General features: G+C 31.0%; 2 long non-coding RNA genes across 2 annotated transcripts in view; both read left to right on the top strand.

The window, feature by feature from the left end:
* Positions 1–7,989, top strand: part of LOC148170735 (uncharacterized) — an 86,726-nt gene extending 78,737 nt beyond the window's left edge. Inside the window, exons 2-4 of the long non-coding RNA XR_015770497.1 lie at positions 7,611–7,679; positions 7,741–7,805; positions 7,894–7,989. This is a non-coding gene — a long non-coding RNA (uncharacterized LOC148170735). The remainder of the gene's footprint in view (positions 1–7,610; positions 7,680–7,740; positions 7,806–7,893) is intronic.
* A 4,044-nt stretch (positions 7,990–12,033) lies between these two features.
* Positions 12,034–25,991, top strand: LOC148170738 (uncharacterized). Its single transcript, XR_015770328.1, has 4 exons — positions 12,034–12,089; positions 12,148–12,189; positions 23,080–25,703; positions 25,755–25,991. It is a non-coding gene; the product is annotated as an uncharacterized LOC148170738 (long non-coding RNA).
* The last annotated feature ends 550 nt before the right edge of the window (positions 25,992–26,541 follow it).

The following is a 26,541-nucleotide window of genomic DNA, read 5'->3' on the forward strand; positions in this document are numbered from 1 at the left end:
GTGACTGAAAGAAATGAATCAATCTTAAAAATATATACGATTTACTAAGGTAGAATACTGTAGTAAGATAAGACACTTTTTTCCGCTATTCTTGAAGGAATGAATTCGACTATATTCCAGTCTATACTTTGTAAAATCCTTATACCTTCATTCTTGTGGTTCCTCCAAAAGCTGACCTATAGGTAATACAGCTGAGGCAATGAATCAAAATTCGGTGGCCACTCATGGGCATGTAATACCAGCCCCACTCTTCCACAAAGAGCTTAGTAATGCTGACTGAGTATGTATGGAAAGCCTTAGTGTCAATCTCTGCATTACAAAAAGGTGTTTTCAAAATTACAGTAAGACGGAATATTAGGTCTTCAGAGAGCTTGTGATTTCGGATGATATTTTGGGATTACTAAAAAATATTCGTGTTGTATTGCCATCATTAGATGTCCCACTTCTTCCTGAACGTGACTGGTCAACAAGAGGCCCCAGTTTACCTCTGAATTCTTGCTGAATGCGTTTCTTTCTCAAGTCTACGGTGGGTTTTTCTGCACTCCGCACTTGGCATTTCTTTTGACCCTTGCTCTATGAGTCTTGAGTTCTGGAACATCCTGTATATAATAATATAATTTCAGGCTCTGTAGCTAATATACTTCCTTTTGAATCTTCTATGCACTTGGTATTATGCTTTTTATCCAATTTTAAGTTTTTAACTGTTCTAAACAATAGCTTAGCGTTTCCTCTGCTATTTTCTTCCATTTTGACGCCAAACTCTTCCCACTTCCTTGTACTCTTTCTTTGACCTTCTTTCTTTGTGTTTTATACATCTCATAGTTGCTGTTCGTTTTATCTTAAGTACTTTTGCCACAATCTTTTTTTATCTCGGATGTCTGCTTTTATCTTTTGGTTCCACCATGCGGTGCATTTAGCACCCTTCTTACTTCTCAGATGTCTCCGTATATTCCTTTCTAATACAGTTAAATCCTTTTCTATGTATATGTTTGTTCCATGTAGTTTTTGCTTATTTCCCATTATAGTTTTCTTCTGTGGCCAGTCTTGAATTTTTGCTACTATTATTTCACCTTTCTTGATTTCATACACTTTCACGATGTTAGCATCAACGTTGAGTTTGTGTGATGAAAAATTTTCTATACATTCTTTAGCGTTTTGTTCCCTTATATTCATATTCTTTATTATGATATTGTTTCTTCTTTTTTCTTTCTTTTGTTTCTCAAACTTGTCTTCAATCATTTGTATTTTCTGTATCAAACCCGGCTTTTCAACATTTAGTGTACTGAACTTTGAATATGAAATTATTAGTGTGGTCGATAGTAGACTAAATTGCATGCTAATTTATTTAGATTGTCAAAATTTTTGATAAAGCAATGAAATTAGAAGAAGAATCTAGACGAAGGTCTGAATTTAGATGTAGTAGCAGCAAATTCACATGATATCAAAATATATAGAAAATTCCTTGAAAATGTGGAAGATAGAAAACTCCGTAAAACTTTTCGAGTTACTGAAGACACATTTAATTTCAAGACCATGCAAATCCTACTCCTAAAATTGCGGTGGTTTTAGTGTTATCATGATATTTTTCTTCTGCAACACCACTGATTGGAAAAATACTATTTCTTTAAAATCTAACACATTCTGTTTGACTGGATCATTTCGTTCTGTTGTCTGTTGGTGTTTAATTATGCCTTATTTTAAATTTTGAGCTGAGTTTTGCCACGTCTGAAGTATTTTTATGTTTTTTCTTTTTTCCAAAGTTATTGGGCATTTTTTCATGTACAGATAGACATAAACTTGTCTTGTACAAAAACTAAAAGTTGTTCAGAAAGTTTAGATGATTTCTTTCACGATGAGATATTCTCATGAGATTATGGTTTCACGAGTCAAAAATCGTATCAAAAAGTAGTAGAAACTATAAAATTTGTTCATTTTGCTGTGATTTCTTGTGGGAGACTTTAATGCTGCATTTATTTTTGTTGAACATTTGACTGGAGAGGTTAATTTTTTGAGACCAGTCAACCAGACAAACTGTTTTTGCGATGCTGCCAAGATAATATTTAGACCGCACTAAAATATTAGTGTACTTTTTAGTTTGATGATGGAGAATACACTACTCTTGATACCACACTGATTTTCTCGTACTAAAAATTTAGTGCACTAAAGTTTTAGTGTGATTTCGAGAATCGCACCTCTGTTCTTTGAGTCCCAACTCATCTTTGATATTTTTTAGTTTCTGATTTCATCTTTCCAATTCGAATTTTAAATGTTTATTCTTAGTATTGCTCTCCTCAAATCCTTCTCTCATTTCTAGTCTCATATCGTTTATTGCTTTCAGTACGTGTAATTTATGTTACAGTTTGAGACAAATTGGTGCTAAATATCCCTTGGTGCAATTTTATCATTAACCCTTCTTTTCCCTCGTGTCTGTTTATCGTCAAAACGCAGACAGTTTAATATAAATTCAAATCGATTTTTGCTCATAGTACATCTAAATATAGCAACACCAAACTTTGGTGACCACATTTCTTTTAACGATAAATGTGCCATTTTGAGCACACCAGCCATGTAAAGCCAACCAATTTTTTTTTCTTTTTTTTCCGAGGAGACCCTTTAAGAGCCGCACGCTGAGGTCTATTGACCCATTGTGTGCAATCCACGTGGTTACCTGCCTGCAGCCACACTATGGTGCAAATTGAGCTGCAGGAAGGAAAGTCGGTTTCTACTTAGGCCCCTGACCATCCTTCTAGTTTCATCTTCATCTTATCTTCAATCTTCAATCAGTTTGCTACATTGTAACTAAGGGATTCGATAAATCAATGCATTTAATTGGCATACATGTTTATTTATTATACATTTAAGATCTGCATTTTTCTTTTCATTTGTAGAAACTCAAAATCGTAGCGTAATTTCTGTATTAGATAGATAGGCATAGATTTGTAACTTTCTTCAAGCCAACCTCTTGAACAACTGTTATAGCAAATTTTTGGTAACCAACTTTTATCCCTTCCATCGATAGATAATCCAAAATAAAGTTGATAAGCTTTTTTAACAAGGTCCGTTATCGCATTTCGCTGCGTTTTTAGAGTGAACTCACCACAAATGTAGCAAAAACTAACTGTCTGTAGAATTCTTGCAAGTGCGTGGCATTTTATAACCTAAAATTAAATCAAATTTATTAAAAAAATGTTTAAATTTCTATTTTATGTTTACTATCTCTGTTTGTAAGAAAATAGATAAACCACTCATAAAATACTTACAAAAATACGTGCAAATACCACCTTGAAAGGGGGTAATTGGGTGGTCCTCCAGAGTACCAAAAAAAATGTTAAAAAAAATTCCTGACTCTCTGTTTTCGCAGGAAGACCGAAAGAAAATTAGGAAAATGGCAACATTGCTGAACTTTTCCTCCAATAATTTAAATTTCTAGTATTCAAAGCCATAGTAACGTTGCTGTTGTATTGTTGGCGTTAGTCAGCTCGGCACGTGAACGCGTAATGTAACTATGATTTCAAGTGAACGATGCCACACTGATGGAGATTGTTGATTCAAAAACCTTGTTAACAGTTTTCAGGCATTTTTTGCAAGATTTTGCCGATTTTCTTTGCACCAAAATGTCCTTTAGGTAATAAATTCATTTAAACGTAAAATTATTGTACATAAATCGTTAATTTCATCAAACTTTGCCTCTTTAATCCATCATATCTCGAAAAATTGAAGACATGGATTTTTTTAACATTTTTCCGGTAATCTATGGCATTGTTCGCTGATACAGTTTCACGGTGGTGCGTGACTTTCCGGACACCCTGTATAATATGAATTTCGTAAAAAACTTACCAAAGTATTTCATATAGAACGTAAACAATTAAAAGACAAGTTTTCAATTAACTGCAATTAACTCTCAATGAATACTACTACTTATCGGCACTTTCCTTCTGTTTCTTACAACTAGCAAAAACTAATTTCATATGTATATAAATACATTGTTTATAATGTTAACGCATAAGAAGATTAAAAAAATCCTGACATGATATTTTGGAAAAAAATTCAGAAAAATATTTTTTGAAAAATCTAGACGTGATAGAGCAAATCGACCACCGGAAACAGACTCAGAACATCCAAATCTTAGTATTTATGACATAATTTTTTGAAGGAGAATTTTGTTGCAGACCATTGTAATTATACTGAAGCGTTTTTTGAAGACTTTGGACTTGTGCAGAATTTTGATTTCTGATTCTACTGTCGTCACTGTTAGAATATTCCGCTTCTTCTACTCCGAAGATTCTTAATCTATTTTTTGTATTGTTGGTTTTCTAACAAGATTTTTTGACACAATGTCCTGGACAATTGACACATCTTTCTGTTTCCCACATTTTAAGACTATTCCTCGACTCTTTGTCGTTTTCCCAAGAGAAACACCCACTCCTTCATTAGCAAGATTTACTTTATTTTTTATTTTGCATTTAACCTTCTCAGATGAATCTATTAGCATTTTCCACTTTTCCTTTTGGTTGAACAATCAGGACATTCCGGTTAGCGACGTCAGCGTAAGTTTTCGCTCAGATGACGTTTTTTACTCTGAAAAACGAAGCTGCATGGTAATAATGGTTGCACAAAGTGCACCCCTTTGGGCTCATTAAAACCAGAAGTACAGGAAGCACACACAATCACGTCTTCACTTATCGCCACAGAAGTTTAGACGAATCAAGATGGCTATATCGATATTGGAGTGTATATTTAATATCGAAATGAAAATCGATGTAAATTTAATAAAATAAATCAAAATAAATAAATATAAATTTTGTATGAGCTTGAAAAACTAAGATTTGTACAGAGATAACTCATTTTTGATTAATTTGTGATGTGATCGAGTGATTTCGATATAAATACATATTTCGATGTGCAGCACTGGGATTAGAGTCATCATCAAAATAAATTGACACTTGCATGTGGTAAAATACAAATTACATATCTGCTTAGTAAAATGACACATTAACGCATTCATTTCAGCAATTTCAGCTCCAATAGGTTTTCTTGCATTCAATTCCATGAGAAGCTGTCTAGCTTGTGTGCCTCCTAAATATTGTGTTCCCGGATTGATGGCTCGGTACAAAACGCACCATAAACAGCAGTTTTTTTCTCGCGTGTCGACTCCATATTTTCGTGGCTATAAAAAGCGGTTTCAGCTTAGCAGCGTATCATTAAGTGCTTTCCAGGCCAGAATTAATTCCCCCTGAACTAGGCAGTTCAGTTCTCAACTAAATAGGACTTGGAACGCTCTTGTGGAGCGGTGTGGAGCTGTCAGCTGTCAGTTTCAAATGTCAAATAAATGAGCATTATGCCCAAATTAGGCAACAAAAAAATTCATTCAAAAACTTGGGAAAATGCGTTTAGATGGGCGTGTTCAGGAATGGCAAGTTCATCCAGTGAAACTTTGAAACGATGCTCTTCAATTAGTCCACCCTAAAAATGAATGCGATCACAGTCATTTGAAATAGAAGAAACCAGATTTTGAGTACTCATGAGTTGCAGCGATTAGTTTTTATCGAACAATTGGAACTAATTAGTCTACAAAACAGTTATTTGAAAAATAAAAAATCAAAGATATTGACGCCAAGGATGATCTAATAATTTAGTTCAGTTTTGTTGGCTTGTATTTACTTATCTGTTTTTGTTACTCTCAGTTGAAACATGTATGTAAATTAATCTTGTTGCTACCATGTATTGTTGTAGATATTTTGGTAAGTAAATTCTGAATTTCAGAAGGTTTTTATTTGAATTTTTTATTGTTGAATCTTGATAAAAATTGGTGGTTTTGTAGATTACAAGCTCTTCTTTGTGAATTCGAGCCAGAAAACGGCGAAAATCAGCGAGGAATCGTTTTGCATCGAAATAAGCGGATTTCTCTAAGAATTTTGATGATTTCGTGCATATTGCTGCTGTTTTCTTGCAATTCAGCCGTTGAATTTTAATAAAAATTGGCTGTTTTGTAGATTCCGAGCTCTTCTTTGCGAATTCAAGCCAGAAAACACCGAAAATCAGCGAGAAATCGCCGTTTTGCATCGAAATATGCGGATTTCTCTAAGAATTTTGATGGTTTCGTGCAGATTTCGGCTGTTTTCTTGCAATTCAGCCGTTGAATCTTGATAAAAAGTGATGGTTTTGTAGATTTCGAGATCTTCTTTGCGAACTGAAGCCAGAAAACGGCGAAAATCAGCGAGAAATCGTCGTTTTGCATCGAAATAAGCGGATTTCTCTAAGAATCTTGATGATTTCGTGCAGATTTCTGCTGTTTTTTTGCAATTCAGCCGTTGAATCTTGATAAAAATTGGTGGTTTTGTAGATTTCGAGCTTTTCTTTGCGAATTCAAGCCAAAAAATGGTGAAAATCAGCGAGCAATCGTCGTTTTGCATCGAAATAAGCGGATTTCTCTAAGAATTTTGATGATTTCATGCAGATTTCTGCTGTTTTTTTGCAATTCAGCCGTTGAATCTTGATAAAAATGGGTGGTTTTGTAGATTTTGAGCTCTTCTTTGCGAATTCAAGCCAGAAAACGGCGAAAATTAGCGAGAAATCGTCGTTTTGCATCGAAATAAGCGGATTTCTCTAATTTTGATGATTTCGTGCAGATTTCTGCTGTTTTCTTGCAATTCAGCCGTTGAATCTTGATAAAAATTGGTGGTTTTGTAGATTTCGAGCTTTTCTTTGCGAATTCAAGCCAAAAGATGGTAAAAATCGGCGATAAATCGTCGTTTTGCATCGAAATAAGCGGATTTCTCTAAGAATCTTGATTTCGTGCAGATTTCTGCTGTTTTCTTGCAATTCAGCCGTTGAATCTTGATAAAAATTGGTGGTTTTGTAGATTTCGAGCTTTTCTTTGCGAATTCAAGCCAAAAGATGGTGAAAATCGGCGATAAATCGTCGTTTTGCATCGAAATAAGCGGATTTCTCTAAGAATCTTGATGATTTCGTGCTGATTTCTGTTGTTTTCTTGCAATTCAGCCGTTGAATCTTGATATAAATTGATGGTTTTGTAGATTTCGAGCTCTTCTTTGCGAATTCAAGCCAGAAAACGGCGAAAATCAACGAGAAATCGTCGTTTTGCATCGAAATAAGCGGATTTCTCTAAGAATCTTGATGATGTCGTGCAGATTTCTGCTGTTTTCTTGCAATTCAGCCGTTGAATTTTAATAAAAATTGGCTGTTTTGTAGATTTCGAGCTCTTCTTTGCGAATTCAAGCCAGAAAACACCGAAAATCAGCGAGAAATCGTCGTTTTTCATCGAAATAAGCGGATTTCTCTAATTTTGATGATTTCGTGCAGATTTCTGCTGTTTTCTTGCAATTCAGCCGTTGAATCTTGATAAAAATTGGTGATTTTCTAGATTTCGAGCTCTTCTTTGCGAATTCAAGCCAGAAAACGGCAAAAATCAGCGAGAAATCGTCCTTTTGCATCCAAATAAGTGGATTTTTTGCTACGTCATGTAAAACAAACCATGAAACAATGATTCGCGGTATTTTATCGTACATCATAAATGAGTATTGAGAATTACAAGTTGATTTTATTTTAACAGTTTGCTTATATTTTATGTATTTGTTTCTTTTTTCCAGATCATCATCATACATAGTGACAATGAAGATGAATCATCAATAAATATTCTAGAGAATATTTTATTCAAAGTAAGTAAATTATGAGATTTTTTAATACTGTAACAATTGATAATATTTTATTTCATTTCAGAAAGCAGATGGAGTGAGTGTCAGTGAGAAAAGGCGAAATCACTAGAAGAGGGTGAAATATTATCTGTGAGTACATATACTTAATTCACTCACAATTGCATAGTTTTTCTTTGCCAATTTTAAATTTTATTTTTATTTTTTGTTTATCTTGCAGGTTTGCAAGACCGTCGATGAAAACCGAAAACATTCACATCACTTAGAGGAAAAAAAGTTTCTGTCGTTTCCACAAGAAAAACGAAAGAAATTATTCCAAGAGGCTGACAACCTGAACTGACAAACAGATGCAATTTAGTCATTGAAAAAAATCACTCAATGTATTAATGTTTTTTTTTTAATTATAAATAAAAACCTATTTTATTTTTAGTTTTTTCTTTTGCTTAAAATATTTAAATATTTAGACTAGTGCCAATCTAAATTTTATAATTGATAAATATTAGATGATTAAAATTAGCACTATTTCTAAATTTCATTGTTTTAGCGTACAACTACTCAAGATATAAATTTTAATTAAAATGGAAAATCTAGGTTTAACATAAAAAGAAAAATTTCTAGAATATGTAATTTTTGTTCTAGAATTTTCCAATTTAGCGCATTTAAAAAAACGAATTAAAATTAGCAAAATCTCTAGACGTGACTGATTTTTTATAAAAACTACTTATAATACGAAAATATAGAAAATTTTAATTTACTCTTAAAAGAAAAAAATTGTAAAATCTGCTCTAAAATTTTTGAATTGAGCGCAGTTGAAAAACGGACTAAAATTATCACTTTTTCGAAATTTGATTTTTCTAGTGTAAAAATTACATGAGAAACAAATTTTAATAGAAAAATTTAAAAAATGTTTGTTATAAAATAAATTCTAGTATCTGTGATTTCTGTGATAGATTTTTAATTTAGGGCAGTTAACAAACAGATCAAAATTTTCAGAATCTTTAACTTTAATTTAACTATCTGAAATAAAACTTTTAATGTTAAAAAATTGGAAAATTATGAATCACTTCAGAAAAAAAGTTTAGTACCAGACAATTTTGATTTAAATTTTTCATATTTAACGAGACTAAAAAACGAATTAAAATTAGCATTTCTTCCAAATTTAATAGTTTTGTTTTAAAAATTAACCGAGATGTAAAATTATATGTTAAGACAAAAAATTGGAAAATTTTCGTACATTCTTAAAAAAAACAAATTTCTAAATCGGTCATTTTTGTTCTACAAATTTCTAATTTGAGGCAGTTAAAAGCAGATTAAAATTAGCAATATTTCTAAATTTCATTATTTTAGCGTAAAATTACTCAAGATATAAATTTTAATAATAAAAAATTAGAAAATTTAAGTTTAACATAAAAAAAAATTCTAGAATCTGTAATTTTTGTTCTAGAATTTTCCAATTTAGCGCAATTAAAAAGCAAATTAAAATTAGCAAAACATCTAGACGTGACTGATTTTTTGTAAAAACTAATAATTCGAAAATTTAGAAAATTTTGATTTACTCTTAATAGAAAAATTTGTAAAATCTGCCATTTCTGCTCTAAAATTTTTGAATTGAGCGCAGTTGAAAAACGATCTAAAATTATCACTTTTTTGAAATTAGATTATTCTAGTGTAAAAATTACTTGAGAAACAAATTTTAATAGAGAAATTTAAAAAATGTTTGTTATAAAATAAATTCTAGTATCTGTGATTTCTGTTATAGATTTTTAATTTAGGGCAGTTAACAAACAGATCAAAATTTTCAAAAATGTTTAAGTTTAATTTAACTATCTGAAATAAAACTTTTAATGTCAAAAAATTGGAAAATTATAAATCACTTTAATAAAAAAGTTTGGTACCAGACAATTTTGATTTAAATTTTTCATATTTAACGAGGGTAAAAAACCAATTAAAATTAGCATTTCTTTAAAATCTAATAGTTTTGTTTTAAAAATTAACCGGGATATAAATTATATGTTAAGACAAAAATTTGGAAAATTTTGGTTTACTCTTAAAAAAAATTTAGAATCTGTCATTTTTGTTCTAGAATTTTCCAACTTAATTTATTAACCAAACGGATCTAATTTCGATTATTATAGCCTAAAAACTACTTGAGCTATAAATTTCAATAACAAAAATTGGAAAATTTTCGTACATTCTTAAAATTTGAGGCAGTTAAAAGTAGATTAAAATTAGCAATATTTCTAAATTACATTATTTTAGCGTAAAACTACTCAACATATAAATTTTAATAAAAAAACTGGAAAACTTTAGTTTACCCTTAAAAGTTTAAAATTGTTTAAAATTTTTCTAACTTAGGACAATTAACAAACAAATTAAAATTAACGAAACCTCTAAACTTAAATATTCTAACGTAAAAAATACTCGACACACAAATGTTAATAGTAAAAATATGAAAATTTTGATTAGCGTATAAACTAACAAGTTTCAATTTAAAAAAACTTAGAAAAAATAGTTTTTTGCAAAGAAAAATTTCTATTAAAAATTTAAATTTTTAATTTATTAACTTTATTAATCTTTAAAGATCAAAATAAGAAACTACAAAGTTTAAAATCTAAAAATTCCAAAATGAAAAAATTTTGAAAAATTGACGAATATCGAACTTTTGAAATGTAAAAAACTAAAACTAAAAGAATTTGAAAACACAACTTTAAATATTGCAAAAAAATGATTTGCAAAAATTTTAGTATGGTAATTTAAAAATTTGATAAATTGTCAAAAATAGAAATTTTGGAATGTAAAAATTTTAAAAACATAATTGAACAAATTTCAAAACACAACTTTAAGTGTCAAAATGAGAAGCAAATATGTTTATAATCCAAAAATTTCTCTATTTTAATTTAGAATTTGAGAATAAAATATCAAAATACTAAAAGAAAATCGAAGAACCCGTCTTTAAAGATCATAATAAGATACTACAAAGATTAAAATCCAAAAATTCCAAAATGTAAAAATTTTGAAAAATTGACGAATATCGAAATTTTGAAATGTAAATTATTAAAAATTAAAACTAAACGAATTTGAAAACACAACTTTAAATATTGCAATAAGATTTGCAAAAATTTTAGTATGGTAATTTAAAAATTTGATAAATCGTCAAAAATAGAAATTTTGGAATGTAAAAATTTAAAAACATAATTGAACAAATTTCAAAACACAACTTTAAGTGTCAAAATAAGAAGCAAATATGTTTATAATCCAAAAATTTCTCTATTTTAATTTAGAATTTGAGAATAAAATATCAAAAAACTATAAGAAAATCGAAGAACCCATCTTTAAAGATCATAATAAGAAACTACAAAGTTTAAAATCCAAAAATTCCAGAATGTAAAAATTTTGAAAAATTGACGAATATAAAAATTTTGAAATGTAAATTATTAAAAACTAAAACTAAACGAATTGAAAACACAAGTTTAAATATTGCAATTAGCAAATTTGCAAAAATTTTAGTGTGGTAATTTTAAAATTTGATAAATTGTCAAAAATAGAAATTTTGAAATGTAAAAATTTAAAAAACATAATTGAACAAATTTCAAAATACATCTTTAAGTGTCAAAATAAGAAGCAAATATGTTTAAAAAAAAAGTTTAAAATCCAAAAATTCCAGAATGTAAAAATTTTGAAAAATTGACGAATATCAATGTAAATTATTAAAAACAAAAACTAAACGAATTTGGAAACACAACTTTGAATATTGCAATAAGATTTGCAAAAATTTTAGTATGGTAATTTAAAAATTTGATAAATTGTCAAAAATAGAAATCTTGGAATATAATAAACATAATTAAACAAATTTCAAAACACAACTTTAAGTGTCAAAATAAGAAGCAAATATGTTTATAATCCAAAAATTTCTCTATTTTAATTTAGAATTTTGAAAAATTTACGTAAATTAAAATTTTGAAAAGTAAAAAATTTCAAAAACTAAAAGCAAATTTTAAGGCTTGTAAGCTCAAATTCCAAGAAGAAAAAACACTTTGCCGGTAAATTCAAACTTAAAAAAAATTGAGACTGCAATACAAGATGTGTTATGGGTTGCCCGAAAAACACTTTTTCTTTTGTTCTAAACGTAAAATTAAAAATTTCAATCTGACTGTGTGTGGAGGCAAATCTGCTTAATGGGATTAGTTAGGAATTTTTTTTCTAATTTAGGTTTTGTGTCGCTTCTCGTAGCGCGATTGTTTGTGTTTATTAGATAAATTATCTTGGGTCAACCGGGTACAAGGATTGACGCAGTTTTATTGATAATTTCAATATTAATCGGTAACTTTTTTTGTTCAGAATGGTGTTTTTATTTAGTATTTAATGTTCTACAGTAGCAAAGCGGGTTAAATATTGACTCTTCTTGAATCAAACCGGGTAAAAAATGCTCCAACTGCTAACCTCGAACGCTGACTCCAATATTTCTTTATTTCAGATGAGCTCTATGTATTTCAGTGTATTAGAACCACCGGGTTAGGTGAGTTTTTATATTTATATTTATTTATTTATTTATTTTTATATTTATTCAACTGCTTTTTATTATTTTTCTCACAGTTGAAGTAGACTTTGGTGCTAATTTGCGCCTTTTAAATAAACCTGGAACTTTAAAACTAACGCTGTAATGTCATTTTTAATGTGTTTTAACTGGAAATTACGTTTATTGCGCTGGCAACAAAAGAGATCAACGAGTTTGAATTTGTGACGTTTTATTTTTGTGACACAGTAGCTGCAGGTTTCTAAAAAAATTTATTTTTCTTGTATGCAAATTTGAAATTTAGAGGTAATGTTTATCTACTGGGACTGACCTTTGCCTCTTGCAAGTTCAAAAGAGCACTTGATTTTCATTTACAATTGATTTATGAGTTCGTTTTTTAATATTAGGCCTCAATTTTTTGTATTAACTAATTAGATGATCAATTTTCATGCTGCACCAAGGATTAGTAATTATTAACGAACAAAATGCTCTTGTGATTGCCTTGTGACGACGCTACTTGTGATTGCCAATTTGACGCGATAAAAAATTTAGTTTTTCCAATCAAATCCAACTTTGTTAAGAGCGGTCGCTACCTAAAATCCTTATGGGCAATGCAATGTAAACTAGAGCCATCATAACTCAAAAACGGTTTGGACTAGAAAACTGAAATTTAGAATATATACTGTCCTTGTAGTTATCTACAAACTGCATGCTTTTTTTTAATGATATCACCCCTGGAACGATAATTACACCGCATCAATTTCTGCGGTTTGCCTTGTTGTTTCAAAAATGAATCCAATCGGATTGTAAAGCAAGTCGTTCTGAATACAACGGTCCTAAGTTTTAAAAAATATTCCAACAATTAAGCGAGTATTCGTATCGTAAAATTTTAGATTCTAAATCGAAGCTGAAATTTTGTAATTTACAACCAGCAATTGCCGGCAAACCACAGAAATTAGTACTTCTTCACAAGCACAAAATTTATGGTGGGGTCAGGTAGTTTGACGAAACCAAGAGGTCCAGCTGTTTGTGAAATAATAGCTCTTCCTTGGAAATGGCAATAGGAAAATAATAGATCTGTATTTTCATCTTTGCACTGCATTATTGGACCACAGGAAAAATGTTAAAAAAAAACTCTTATATTAATAAGGATTTCTCTACTAGGATCAACTACCTATTTCACGTTCCTATGCATTTGTTATGCAGAACCGGAAGCCAAAATTAGTTTTTTATCACCAATAATTTTGTCGTCGCGACGCTTTAAAAATGTAATTTGTAAGTTTTAGCGATTTTTGAGGCATAGTAGAACCAAACACCCAATCCCATTTTTCAAAATAATGCTCACATGGCGTAAGTTTTTTATTGTATTCAAAAATTGTACCTTAAAAATAATTCACAATACATTAGTCTATGATATTTAGTAAATTTTTTTTTTTAATTGCCATTATTTTAGAATGTGGTACTAATTGATTGTTAAGGTTTCTAGTATGTCCTCCCCTACATATAAATGTGTTAAACATATCTCAGTTGTCATTTCAGATTTGATTCAAATTGTTTTTAAAATTTAAGGAAAAATGCTTTTTTATAAAATTAGTCAAAATTGGAAACGCATAACACCAAACGATCCTTTAGTTCGCTTTAGATTGTAGCAGAAGCCGTGCCATCTCACATGCAAATGACCTCGACGAATTAATGAAGTGATTTGTAACATTTGGAATAATAGTTCTTTACAATACTAGTGCGCGAAGCTTATGTTCGTGCATGAGCGTTTATTTAAAGCACGAGCGACTGAAAGGAGCGAGTGTTTTATTTACGCGAATGCACGAACAAGCTTCGCGCACGAGGATTGTATAACATTTTTTATACGAATATATTTTTAATTAAATTTTTTTGATTTTACTAAATTTTTAGACAAAATTGTCATGCGGTTGCCATAATTTGTAAGTCTTCTTTTACATGGTTCTTCCAAGTCACTAAGGAGGCAAACAAAGGGGTAGACAAACTGCTCAAGTTTTTGTGTCCATACATAAAACGAGAAATTAAATCAAATAGTTATTGGTAACTTAGCAACCATTTTTTATATTTGTAATTTTGTTGTGAAATATTCAAATTTGTGTGCCCCAATGTCAAAGTCGCTTATTTGGTTCACCCTTCCAATATTAAGTTCCGTACTGACACTGATGAAACACGTTGTCAAGGCACGATTGTCTTTTGTTTTGTTTTGCGGTCGACTAGCCCTACTCAACCGCGAAACAGTGCTTCGCGCACTGAAAAGCGTGCGCAAAACATCGAAAAACAAGCGATGAGTATAAAAATGTAGTTTGCAAGTGTTTCGTCATGATATTGAAAACTAGCGTTTTTCTCATATTTAAAACACAAGTTGCATAAAATTTAAAATTAAAACAGAGACTTTTTTATCTCAGTTATGTTAAAAAAAGAGTTAGCAAAAGTTTGCACTAAAACTCGATATTTCACTTTTTGGACGTCACGACGCCAAACTGACAGTGATAAAAAAGTGTTATATTCTGGAACTTAATTAACCATAAGCCGTAAGCATTTGAACAAAAAGCGCATATTTCTTTTCCAACTAATTTTGCATTTTTTTTTAATTTAAAAAATATAAATTAGGCAATTTTGTGCTCTCATATTACTTCAATCAATTAGTCGCAGTTTTAATCACTACTTTCATTATTAATTATTTATATAATACCCCGAACATATGACGCACCTTACTTTATAAAAAAATCTGGTATTTTTAAATGGCAAAGAAACTAATAAGAAAGTGCATCTCTAGGTTCTACAATTTGCTTTAAAAAATTTGTTATCGCTGATTGTTTTATGGCGGTTATTAGACCCAAGCTCTGGCTTGCTCATTTTTGTGACAGCTCACTGCCGAAACCAAAATCTGAAGAGCGGGCTGGGTACGATATTCCCATATTCAAAGAGTCAATGGTTCTAATGGTTGCTTGTAAACCTAAAACCGCAAGATCCATAAATGTAGGTAAAAATTCAGTAAACAGATGATGACGACTAGTGCGGTCCTGTAATAAACAAACCCTCATTTCTTGCAAAGTTGAGACTTTTACAATGTTGCTTGGCCACCGAAACTGTAAAAACGACGATTTCTCGCTGGTTCTCGCCGTTTTTTGGCTTGAATTCGCAAAGAAGAGCTGTAAATCTACAAAACCATCAATTTTTATCAATATCCAACGGCTGAATTGCAAGAAAACAGCAGAAATCTGCACGAGATCATCACAATTCTTAAAGAAATTTGCTTATTTTGATGCTAAACGACGATTTCTTGCTGAATATCGCCGTTTTCTGACATGGATTCGCAAAGAAGACCTCTAAATCTACAAAATCACTAATTTTCATCAAGATTCAACGGCTGAATTGCAAGAAAACAGCTGAAATATATCACAATTCTTAGAGAAATCCGCTTATTTTGATGCTAAACGACGATTGCTCGCTAATTCTCGTTGTTTTGTGGCATGGATTCGCTAAGAAGAGCTCGAATTCTACAAAATCACCAATTTTTATCAAGATTCAACGGTTGAATTGCAAGAAAACATCAAAAATCATCAAATTCTTAGAGAAAAACTCTTATTTCGATGCTAAACGACGATTTCTCGCTGAATTTCGCCGTTTTCTAGTATGGATTGGCAAAGAAGAGCTCGAAATCTACAAAACCACCAATTTTTGTCAAGATTCAATGGCTGAATTGCAAGAAAACAGCTGAAATATATCACAATTCTTAGAGAAATCCGCTTATTTTGATGCAAACGACGATTTCTCGCTGAATCTCGCTGTTTTCTGGCTTGGATTCGCAAAAGAGCTCGAATTCTACAAAACCATCAATTTTTATCAAGATTCAACGGCTGAATTGCAAGAAAACAGCAGAATTCTGCACGAAATCATCAAAATTCTTACAGAAATCCACTTATTTCGATGTTTTATTTTCGAAGCTAATCACTCTATGACCAGATGTCATATGCAATGCAGATTCAGAATTCTGAAATTTTATGGAAAATTAGTGAATTCAATCTGACGTTACGTAAAGTCCAAGCTAAAAGGCTTTCTGCGTATTATAAATAGCGCAGGTACAAGGACTAGATTTGCAAAACTTTTTTTCGTCTTACTTTTCGCTTTTTTCTGAAATTTATTTATTAAATATTAAATAAAGTGGTAGGGGAAATACTTTAATCCTGATTGGTGATTTTATGTAGATAATGTTTACTAACTATTAATCAACTCAACGGACACAACGTATAATCAGAAAAGAAAAAGATGTAAGATTATTATTATAATTAGAGTTCGGACAAAATATTCAGCCTAATTCGGTCCTGGACACATCACAGCGCGATCGAGCCCCCACCTTATCAATACCTTATTATGATAGGAAGATCTAGGCGGAGCAAGACAATAGTGGGAAAGAGTGAGGGTGATCTAAGCAATAATCGAATATTTTGTCCGAACTCTAATTATAATACATATTTATTTAGAATAACTAATTATTTAAAAAAAATTTTTAGTTGACATTTATACAATGAAAATGAAGAAGTTTATTGAACAATATAAACATCGTATTCATACATAATAGCTATTTATTTGAGAAGGATATTAACTAATTGATAATGAACTAGGACGTCCGAGATTTTTATGAATTAGTTAATATCCGTAGTGAATACAAAGCTTTATCTAAACATGAACGAAGTTGGTATTGCTACCACACAACAGTTTTGCAAATTTCCAATTTTTGACGGAAGTTTTAAACGCGATGAAACAGCCATGAAACGAATGAATTACAATTAATATAAATAAATAGAGATTTTCAGATTTTGGTCTTCGGAACTGCTGTTATTGCCCAAATACTGTGATGAGTTGATGGCAACTATGCTATTATGAAACAGTGTCATTATGAATCTATAATATTCATCTTTCATTAGACAAGAATTTTTCCTATTTCAAAATATGAAGTTTTTTTTCCATGGATGGCATTACATGTTTTGTCCTTGGTCTAGCGATGAGACTATTGATGGACCCGACACATGTAGATGCCCTAATCGAGAAGTATCTAGAAAGAAATTAAATTAATTATTTCATAATCCTAAAAACGGTTTTTGTGTTTTTGTCGGATCAAAATTTGATTGTTTTGTGAATCCTCTTCGTCATTATCACTGCTATCATCCGTCGTCATTTCCGTTATTTCTGATGGTGAAGGTGTGGATTTTGGCATTTCGTTAGGTGCAGTTGATTTTTCACATTTTGGAAAAGCATTAATTTCAACTTGAAACTTTTCCCTTTTTTGCCTCTGTTCACTAATACGTACTTTCGGCTTCTAATTTCTGATAACTGCCGATTAATGAGCTATAACTTATGGGTAGAATTAATTCTACCAGAAGTCGATTTCTAAACTGCGCCTCATGTCTTCTAATGTTCGAAACTACATAGGGATTGTTGGTATCCATCGAACTCAAATGCTCCTAGCAAATTGAACTGCTCTAAAATATTTGTTAGCTTACTCTAGGAATTTTTGCTTTTGCTTTTCTTAACAATTGTTGACGAGGATTCTTGTCTAGTCACTGAACTAGTAAGACCCTTGTTGTAGAACTGTTCATAAACTGTTCGTAGGCTGATCAATATAGTTAGATAAAATGGATGCAGAAGTGATTAAAAATATTATAAAAACGCCAAATATAATTCGCAAGAAGCATATGTCAAAATCCGACAAATTAGAAAACGTTTCACATGTAACTCATTACTCACATAATTTAATCTTTAATTCTAAATTTAGATACAAAAGTATTGAAATGTGATCCATTTGATCAACACACGTTGCTTTAGGAAATTTGCTTTGCCTGAAATGGTAGGTGTGTTAAGATATCTTAACACTGTTCTCTTTCACTGATTGATTGTACTATCAATCCTTGTTTCAATTGTAACTCTGTAATTCATTTTTTTACTTACATTTGAAGAAATTTGTGATGAAGGATCGTCATTTTTCCTATTAGCATTTGTGGCCAGAACAATAGAGTAATAACTATTGTGATCTTGGATGGTCAACGCGTGTGGTATTTTTTTAAACAATAATTCCATTAATCTAACTGTGGAAATTTTAGTTCTTTGACGTAAATCATAGTTTCATCAAAATCAATCTCAGTCACCAATATAACATTTAGACAATTTATGATCAAAGCGTATTCCATATTGATGATCAAACGCATCTTCAGTGTTTGTAATCATATGGTCAACATTAGTCTCTAGCTAGACTACTCCACTGATCTAAAAACTCTTGGAATTCCTTGGAATTTTGCAATGTTAGTACTTTTTTATTCATTGATAAATGGGGGTTCAGGTGAGTCAGGTTTAAACTCGGTCACTGAAATACTTTCTAAAAATTGATAAAATAAAAAATAAAAATAAATAAATATTACGATAGCGTAGACCATTATTTTCTGTTAAACATCTACTTAAAGCATTAGTCTTTCCTGAACCTAATTTTCCAATAATTAATCCTCTTTTGGAATTGGCATCAATTAAAAGAAGGAATATTACACACATTAAACAACGTTTAATTTTTCCTTTTGTTTTACAAGCTCCATTCTTACAACTAGACTAACTATATGCAAAGTAAACATATAAATTTATACATATTTTAATGCTAATTCTAAAAAGGTCTCAAACCTAATCTGTTTATTTATATCTACATGACCCCAAGCGAGTGTTTTTGGTGATTTTTTTATTAAAAACCTTTTATCGTCCAAACCAGAAAGAGCGACTTTGTTTCGTAATTCAGAAAACATTTCGTGTCAGTAAGATTTAAAAACAGACATACAACAAATAATTGTAGCATTTGTCTCAACTTTTACATTGATTACATATGATTTTTGATTCATTTACAATTTGATAAATCAAATTTGACTACTTTCTTGAATATCTTGGTAAACACGATCACAAAAAATCTCTAAAATGAATAAATTTAGATTCTTTCTATATGGGGGTTGTAAAAAGTCATAATAAAAACCATACATGACATACTTGGCCAATTCTAAAATACAAAATCCAACATAAACTGGTTTATCATACACTATTTTAACTCTATTCATTTGAATTGCAAGCAGTTCTTCACAAAAAATTGTACAATTTTTAAAACTTGCTTTAGATATCCAAGTTTCAGCTCCAAATTGTTTCCTTCTCTTACTCCAGTGTGAAATCAATTTTATATCAACGCGTTTATCAACATTTTCAATTGAATTGTTTAAATTCTAAGATTCTATGAATTTTTATCAACTGTAACCCATGTTTAAAACACCGTTTTAAATTTTTATAATGAATAATATAGTTAGTTTTGTTATATAAATTTGGAATCAGTTTTGGATATTTACTATTGGGTGGTATTATGCTTTCAGGGCAAAAGGGCATATTATTATGCAAATTCGAACGCACCAAAGGGTGGTTTTTGTGTCATTGAAAAGCCATAGAGATTTGTGGCGTCAAAATAAGTTATATAACTTGTTGGAAGCGAGTCATCATAATTTTTTAAATATTTATAATAATATTCGTTTATAAGGTAGGAGGTTGAAAAAGTCTGGAAGTTTGAAGGTGAGATTAATAATTGATTTGTAAATTTAATCAAATCGCAATTTTAAATATTTTGGTTGAATTTTGCTTGTTGCATCTGAATCTAATTAGTATTCAGCCAAATTTGTACATTTAAAAACATTCCATACTTTTTGAGCTCTCTCATAATCCGAATCAAATATTGGTTGTTCTCTAAGGTTATCGAAAAATTCATCTTTTGTTGGTAAATTTGGATAATTTAATTTTGAAAAATCATCAATGGACGAATAAGCAAAACACCCTTTTATCTAATCAAACAAAATTCATCATCAATACTAAAATATTTGTTTACTATATTCCACTGGTGTGATTCCAATGTATTTGCCAATTTTTCCAATGACGTAGCTAAAAATCGAAATGAATTCACGAATCGCAATTTTAAATATTTTGGTTGAATTTTGCCTGTTGCATCTGAAAAGTTACCTACATGAACATATTTTCCAAAAGTTATATATTTTTCGGTAGTTTTACCAATCACATCCAACTTTTCTTCATGACAAGCTATTTTTTTGATAAATAAATGACAATCATAATTTGATAAATTGTGAAATACTACTGGTATAAAATGTGGTGTCTGATGCTGCAATTTACAACTCTAAAAATATTATTTTAAAAATTTTATTTCCACGTGTTTTAATTTAAAAATGAAAAAAATTGCGAGTCTTTTTGTTTTTTTTAGAATTCGATCTGCCCCACCTTCCCCTATTAAAATTCAAATTAAATTTTTATTTCGTTTTTTGTTTGCATGGTATGAAGTCAAAAAATTAATAATTAAACTCAGTTTTGTAACTTATTAAAAAAAAATTTCTCCATCTTCCCCTACATATTTCAAAATTGATTATTTACTACTTATTTGCGTGTTGTCGTAGTAAAAATTTCCAATTAATATTTAGTTTATTATTTATTTGTTAAACATCCATTAGGACCAACCTTTCCCTATATCGCTCAAAAATTACTTACTTTTGCTTGTTTGTAAGTTTTTATTTTAAAGAAACTAAGATTCTAAATTTTTATTCCAGCATGTCTTTAATTTTGGATTTTTCAATTTACCCACTTTCCCATACCAAATTTTTCAATTTGTGTAAAATGATCAACTCTCCTTTGCAACTGTTTTAAAGTCAAAGAAACAAAGTTTTTGATTTTTTATTCCTACATGTTTTTTGGAGTTTAAATTTTTACCCACCTTTCCATACCTAACATTTAAATTTGCCAAAAATGTCCGACTTTCCCTGACTATTGTTTCAAAGGCAAAGAGAAAAGTTTTGAATTTTTATTCCTTACATGTCTTTAATTTTGGAGTTTTCATTTTTGTCCACCTTCCCATATCTAATTGTTTTATATACCAAAAATGCTCTACTATTGTTTTAAAATAAAAGGAAAATAAAGCTTTTTTTACGCGTGGGCCATTTATATGCACGAGCATATAAATGGCTCACGCGTAAAAAAAGCACTATTTAGCCACGTGTTGTCTACAATACTTTTTGTACGACCATAATTTAACAGAATACTTTTTAAGAAATCTAATTATTTTTATTTAAGTCAAAGTAATTTATAAACTATAAATGGAACGTACGCTACTTTAAATAAAAGTGAAGAATCTCGTATCCAAAGCTTAAACATAGTAATGTTTAAAATAGTACAAATTACTTTTCGTTAACAAGTTTTTATGTTTTTTATTAAAAAGTTTAAATATTTGTACTTGAATATTGAATAAAATCTTATTAAAAATGGTTAAATTGTTAATTGCAGCTTGAATTATTTGCAATAACATGATCTAATCTATTGTTCAAGTTTTTTATCACGCCGTGAAATGGATATTTACATAACAAGTGCGGAAAGTGACCAATTTCGCACGAGTGTAAATGTAGATGCACGAGGCGCCAGACGAGTGCAGATGTTACACGAGTACAAAAAAGACACTTTCCGACGAGTTGTGTACACTATTTTTCCTACGACCTTCCATCATCAGGAAGAAACCATAAGCCTTGACAATAGTTCATTTCTTATCTATTCTAAAAGTCACTAGTGTGATATGAATATATCCGCACAGACCTGTCAAAATTGTCTTGTCAGAAACGACATAACCAATTCATTTTTACCATTATGCATGTTGTTTTACAGTGAATCGTCTAGATATTTAAAACAAAAATTCAAGAATTACATTTGTTTTTCAAAATAACTGTCAATTTTGACAGGTCTGTGCGGATATATTCATATCACACTAGTGACTTTTACTTTCGGAAATGGTTGTACGAAAACATCAACTTTCGGAGTCATTTAACCGTCTGGAAAATGCCACTTTCATATGGGGTCGTAGGAAAAATGTTTTTTTTTACGTAATTTTTACGTTTCCTTTCAATTCTTTTAATAATTTTCTCATCTAATTCTTCATGTACTGGGGAAGGGATATTTGCATATAGGTCATCTTAGGAGAAGGAGGAGGAGGAGGAGTAAAATCTTTAGTATTCATAAACATTGTTAGAGGTGTTAATAGTAGTATAGATATGGGGATTCTAGATCAATTTAGGTTCAGGCTAGGCGTGGTCGTGGGCGTGCCTCCGGTGGGGCGTGACGCTGTGGTGGGGTCGTGGTGGGGGTGTTGTAAGTTGGGTTTGATGTGGTGGGAGGTGTTTTTGGAGGGAAAGAGGGTGTGTTTTAATTATAGTAAATCGTTTTGGCTGAATAAAAAATATAAACGTAAAGTGGTAGGGGAAATGGTTTAATCATTATTGGTTATTTTATGTAGAAAATATTACTGATTATTAATCAACTCAACGGGGACAACGTATTATCAGAAAAGAAACAGATGTAAGATTATTATAATATTTATTTAAAATAACTAATTATTTAAAATATTTTTTTTTGGTTAACATTTTTATAATGAAAATGAAAAAATTTCTAAAACAATATTAAGATCGTATTCTGAACGAACATAAAGAAAATTTTTTTCTATTTCAAAATGTGAAATTTTCACTTCATGGATGGCACTACATGTGTTGTCCTCGGTCAAGCGATGAAACCATCATTGATGGACCTGACACATGTAGATGTCCTAATCGAGAAGTATCTAGAAAGAAATTAAAAAAATTAATAAAACTATTTACGAATGTTTAATAATATTTAATAAAATATTTATAACTTACTTTTTTTCCTTTTTTTTTACATTCCTAAAAAGGGTTTTTGTGAAAAAAATGTATTTGGATCAAAATTGTTCTGCGATTCTTCTTCATCATCGTCACTGCTGTCGTCTGTAGACATTTTCGGTTGTTTCAGATGGTGTTGGCGTGGATGAAGGAATATCGATAGGTGGAGTTGAAGTTGATTTTTCAGATGCTGTCGATATTGATGTTGTTGTTGAAGTTGAAGTATTCCAACCTTCACATTTTGGATTAGCATTAGCTCCAACTTGAAGCTTTTTCCTTCTTTACCTCTGTTTAGCAACACATATTTGCCGCTTCCAATTTCCGATAATTGACGGTCCGTTAAACTTATGGGTTCCATTCAACTCCACCAGAAGTCGTTCCCCAACTGGGTTTCGTGTCTTCGAATGTTAGAGACCACATATGGATTATTAGTATCCATAGTGGTCAAATTGCACCGAGCAAATTGAACTGATCCAATATACTTGTTAGCTTACTCTTATTCTTGCTTTTTGATTTCTTAGCAATAGTGACCGTCGATTTTTGTTTCTTCAGTTGTTTATCCATTTTTCTTCTTTTTATAACACTTGAAACACTGTTTAATACAAGTAGCACACTAGCACTGATTAATACAGAATGAAATTTAATAAGATTTCAATTTCATAAATAGATGATCCCTCTTCCCATTCCATCGAATATAGCCCGTGTCATGACCCAAGAGTCAAAAGGATGATGTTCTCATTAATTGTAAACTTTAGACTTCCTCTTATTATCAGGATCACGCGTTCTTGTTAATTTTTGTTATTTTATTATTCTTTTTTTTTTATTGATTATCTCTATTTTTTAATCACCTACTTTGTCTTACTTTATTATCATAATCACTCTTCCTCATTTACAAAACTACCGGGTTTATTTTTTTTTAATCTTTTTTGAGATAAACACGCGTTCTAAATTACATTATCTCCCTACTATAACGTCACTATTAGAACAAAGACATCGGATTTATATAAAAGACGAAAAAACTATACTTATCCTCATAATCTTTTTAACAATTTGTAAAGCAAGAATGTTCTGTGTCGTGAAGTGGGTGAAATTTTTGGTAAATTTATTTTTTTATTATTTATTACTTTTCACTTGTAACTTTAGAATTATTTTCATTTTTTTTTATTCGCACTTTAATGTTTTTTTATTTAAAGAATTTTATAGTTCAACAATTAATGCGCTTATCACCCCGACTGTCTTAATTGACAATTAGACAGATCATGTTTTTATTCCCCCGACTGTCTTAATTAACAAATAGATGGATCATGCGCTTATTACCCCGACTGTTTTAATTGACAATTGAACAGATCATGCGCTTATTACCCCGACTGTCTTAATTGACAAACAGACAGATCATGTATTCATTCCCCCTACTGTCTTAATTAACAATTAGGCAGATCATGCGCTTATTACCCAGACTGTCTTAATTGACAATTAGACAGATAATGCGCTTATTACCCCGACTGTCTTAATTAACAATTAGACAGATTATGCGCTTATTATCCCGATTGTCTTAATTGACAATTAGACAGATCATGCGCTTATTACCCCAACTGTCTTAATTAACAAATAGACAGATCATATACTTATTTCCCCGACTGTCTTAATTAACAAATAGATGGATCATGCGCTTATTACCCCGACTGTCTTAATTGGCAATTCGACAGATCATGCGCTTATTACCCCGACTGTTTTAATTGACAATTAGATAGATAATGCGCTTATTACCCCGACTGTCTTAATTAACAAATAGACAGATCATGTATTTATTCCCCCGACTGTCTAAATTAACAAATAGATGGATCATGCGCTTATTACCCCGACTGTCTTAATTGACAATTAGACAGATCATGCGCTTATTACCCCGATTGTCTTAATTAACAAATAGACAGATCATGCGCTTATTACCCCGACTGTTTTAATTGACAATTAGACAGATCATGCGCTTATTACCCCAACCGTCTTAATTAACAAATAGACAGATCATAAACTTATTCCCCCGACTGTCTTAATTAACAAATAGATGGATCATGCGCTTATTACCCCGACTGTCTTAATTAACAATTAGACAGATCATGCGCTTATTACCCCGACTGTCTTAATTAACAATTAGACAGATCATGCGCTTATTACCCCGACTGTGTTAATTGACAATTAAACAGATCATGCGCTTATTACTCCGACTGTCTTAATTGACAATTAGATAGATAATGCGCTTATTACCCCGACTGTCTTAATTAACAAATAGACAGATCATGTATTTATTCCCCCGACTGTCTTAATTAACGTATAGACGGATCATGTACTTATTTCCCCGACTGTCCTAATTTACAATTAGACAGATCATGCGCTTATTCCCCCAACTGTTTTAATTAACAAATAGACAGATCACCATTTACAGATGAAATAGTCCTCTTCATCTTCCCAAACTTTATAACATTATAACAATACATATTCTAAAAAATAATAATTACTTCTGGTACCCATAAATTACTCACTTGTTAACCTTTTTCACTTTCACACATATCACGTATGCGGATGCAACAAAACTGCATGAAGGTGCATCCGACAGCAATAAGGAAAACTAAAAGACCTTGAACCGTCTGGCTAAAGTCCTTCTCAATAAAGGAGGGGACTTCTTATAAAACACCCTCATTCATATCAGTTAATAGTCAGTCGCAGCAATCAACATGTGTAAGACGAAGAAGCCCTTCTGTAAGTATTCTTCCAATTATTAACAATTGTTAATTACTTTATTTTTAACAGTGGTTCAATGTGGTCTAGTTAAAGACCATTGGGTCCGGCCCAAGAATTTGGCGAAACATTTAAAGAAGTGTCGGACTGCGTTGGTTCACTTCCAGAGGACCCTTGGCAGCCGCCCTTTGAACCAAAGGAGGAGCGATATAAGTTTGTTCAACTCCCCATCTTCTTTTGGGATGAGGAGATGTGGGCTTAAGGCACCTTTTTATGTATAGTTTTTTAATAATAAAAAACATTTTTTAATCAACTGTTTATTTTCCCCCAAATCATCGCTGTGAGGATAATAAATTTGGTTGGGTATAAAAAAAATTCATCCTGTATATGAGACAGTCATCGCTCCAACACTTGCGTTCAAAGCCAACTAAACTTGAATAGGAAATCAAGTGAGGAAAAAACCCATCCTGTATTATATGAGATACAGAAATCGCTCAAATACCTGCGTTCAAGGCCAACTTGTTTGTATGTACAAAACTTGGTTGGTAGTAAATCAACTGAGCACCTGCTTGATAAAGAAAGTCAATCGAATAAACATGTCTCAGTCAGTCAGTATTTATTTCAAATCAACCCTCATTCATATCAGTTGATAGTCAGTCGCAGCAATGAACAACACAAAGAAGTAAGAATTATAGAAGTGCTCAATATCTGCAAAAGAGTTTGTTTAAAGTTGAAGACGGTGTGGCGTTAATTCAAAGTGCGTTTAAAAGTAGAATTGCGACCTACCGACTTTACCCAGACAAGGATGGCTTTGTCAGCTTTGTCACAACGCAAAAGAATCTGCGATGCTAGCCTATGG

This window comes from Gnatocerus cornutus, chromosome 7 (assembly GCF_029298725.1).
Source record: "Gnatocerus cornutus isolate USDA-ARS CGAHR chromosome 7, icGnaCorn1.1, whole genome shotgun sequence".
In the NCBI taxonomy this organism is placed as follows: Eukaryota; Metazoa; Arthropoda; class Insecta; order Coleoptera; family Tenebrionidae; genus Gnatocerus; species Gnatocerus cornutus.